The sequence below is a fragment of the Seriola lalandi genome, unplaced genomic scaffold, assembly GCF_002814215.2.
Source record: "Seriola lalandi dorsalis isolate HSWRI2012SDOR001 ecotype SW California unplaced genomic scaffold, Sedor1 jcf7180002050330, whole genome shotgun sequence".
Taxonomy (NCBI): Eukaryota; Metazoa; Chordata; class Actinopteri; order Carangiformes; family Carangidae; genus Seriola; species Seriola lalandi.
In genome coordinates this window covers 2,984-5,693 of record NW_019520883.1, presented here as the reverse complement: position 1 = coordinate 5,693, position 2,710 = coordinate 2,984, and the positions used below count along the sequence as shown (strand labels likewise).

At 42.7% G+C, this 2,710-nt stretch overlaps 1 protein-coding gene across 1 annotated transcript in view; it reads right to left on the bottom strand.

The window, feature by feature from the left end:
• LOC147819702 (CREB-regulated transcription coactivator 2-like) overlaps positions 1–2,710 on the bottom strand; it is a gene marked incomplete at its 3' end in the record, with an annotated part of 14,675 nt that overhangs the window by 9,021 nt on the left and 2,944 nt on the right. The window lies entirely within an intron of this gene.

The window sequence follows — 2,710 nt, the reverse complement described above, 5'->3', positions numbered from 1 at the left end:
GTGTGTGTGTGTGTGTGTGTGTGTGTGTGTGTGTGTGTATTTCAATTACAGGATTTAAGGCAAAGATAATGTTATTCCGCCACTCAGACGAGTTCCAGGTCACTTCCTGTTGATCCAGACTGTGAAACTTTGTCATAACTGCTGTGAAGTCTTGAGTAACGGCTAAAAAGTGTTTTCTGAGGTCACACTGACCGTGACCTTTGACCTTTATCCACCAAAATCTAATCAGTTCATCCTCGAGTCCAAGTGAATGTTTGAGCCAAATCTGAAGAAGCTCCGTCAAGGCGTCACCGAGACATCGCGTCCACGAGAATGAGACGGACGGACGTCTGACTGTCGCCGGGCGGAGGAATAAAAACCAGAGCAGCTTGTTTTGTCTCGTCGATCAGATATTTGTCGTCTCTCCCTCCCTTTGTTTTTAATGATGTCATGTGACCGTTGTAGCTCCGTGTTAAACACAACACACCTGCACAGGTATCATGTGGTGCGGCTCCTCAGCGCCCCCTGTGGGTAGAGCCGCATCAGATGTTGTCGTCTGTGCTGTGAAAATTTTAACAACCAATCACAGACAAACGATATCGAAAAACCAACCAGTACATTGTTTCCCGCTCTTCTAAACATGGTCTGCTCCAAATCTGGTGAAGAAACAAAACGTACATTAACCAAAGGAATCAAAAATGGCGGATTATTTTTATAGGCGAAATGGGCGTCGCCTAAATTGGTCCAATCGGCTTCACCAAAACAACCCACTGTAAAAAAAAAAAAAACGATGTTGTTCTCGGTGTAATTTGTGTCAGTTTAAGGTTCTTGATGTGAAAAAGCTGCTTCATGAAAATTGAAGCGATAAAAAATAAAAACAAAAAGCAGCGAAGAAGAAAAGCTAAGCGAGGAGAGATCCCCTGCAGCGACCTCACAACGAGACGCAGGAGAGCGTGGAGAGAGAGTCTGCTCCATGAATCAAGAAGATTTAAAACTCGCTCTCTGTAACTGAACGACAGAAGCCTCTTTGTGTGAGCGAAGCTAAAAACAGCTTCTCTCATTTTTAGCCTTTTCAGCCGAGTGTTTTATTGCTCCCTGATCGTTATCGTTTGGCCTCTTAACATGTCGTGCTGTAAAGACTCTATGATCATTAATTAGTTCCACTGCAAGTTTTTTTATATATCCGGAGCTCTGTGAAGAGAGGCCTTTATTTATTATATTGGATGCAGGCGATTCTGATGTTTGGATTCATTTCCTGTTTTATTTCTGCAGTTGATCAAATTTCACTAAGAATTCTTCCTGCTGCCGTTTTAATCCGTCTGTTAACTCAAACTCAGCTGCTCCTCCATGTTTACCGCCCGCCCTGGTGGATGATGGGAAGTCACGGGTCGAACTTCTTCTTCTTTTTCCAAGTTTGTTTTTGGCATTTATAATTAAGAAAAAATATGGAGTAATTCCAGACATTCAAGCTGGCATGAGCACCACAGAAGAAGAGCGCCGTCCAGTCACAAGAGCCGGACTCCAGCGGTCGCCATATCTCTGTGGAATCCAAAAAGAACCTGAGAAACAGAAATGTGACGGAGAACGTTTCCCACACAGACCGACAGAGACGAAGTGCAGGTGGGATTTCTCTCCGACGCTCCAACGTCTTCCACTGTTTCACCAGAAAACCTGATGTTTAGAGAAACTCCAGCTGCTGGTTGGCGTCCTGACAGAGTCACAGCTGGAACCGTCAGACGTAAACAATCTGTACTCGTCAGATTTGAGGAAGTGGCTGGAGGTTATTTACCAGTGTGTGTGTGTGTGTGTGTGTGTGTGTGTGTGTGTGTGTGTGTGTGTGTGTGTTGTGGTGTGGTAATGTGCACTGGACCTTCTGTGGCTGCGGACCGAGGCCAGTCTCTCTCTGAAGGGTAGTTGTTGTCTTGTTAGAAGAAAACCAGAAGGAACGCAGCAGGCGAAAACTAAACGACTGGAACGTCAAAGAAAACAGCAGAAGAAGCCAAAAAAGAAAAAAGAGATTCCCAGAAGGATAAAGAGCAAAAAAAGAAGAAGAAGAAAAAAAAGAATAATAAAAAAAAGAAGAAGAAGAGGGAAAAAAGAGCAGAGAGCTCTTCAAAAAACCAAGTCAGGTTTGAAGAGATGCCGGCTGAAGTCAAGTCCTGTTAGTGGTGCAGATGTTAGTGTCACAGCTGGAGCAGGAGCCTCAGTGTCACCTCATGTGATCCTCAGAAGGGGGGGGGGGGGTCACCTCAAGCTGAAGGACAGTCTGTCTAGAAACTGAACCTCAAGTCCTCCAGTTTTAATTTTTCTGTCAAACGTCTACGTAGTTAAATAAAGATATTTCACTGATAAATAAAATATATTATACTATTTATAAGGGTTTAAATAATCCCAGCTAAAGGACACTTCTTCTTCTTCTGTCTCTGGTGTCAACCTGTGATCCAGGTATGAAACTAACTGTGTTTCTGTTCGAAGATCATTTAGAGACTAAAACGCACCAAATAAGACAATTATAACTGTTTTATAGTTTATTTATAATTGTTTCATTATTCTTTGTTGAGTTAATTCCTATTAGAGGTGAGTTTAGCTTTGGAGACAGGAAAACCTTCAAAACAACGAGCTAATAAAACTATTAAACCCATAAATACAGAGAGAACAAGCTGAAGAGATTTACTCTGAGGGAAGCGACGTCGTCTGTATCTTATTCTAGAGGCTGTTTCCTACTATTTGT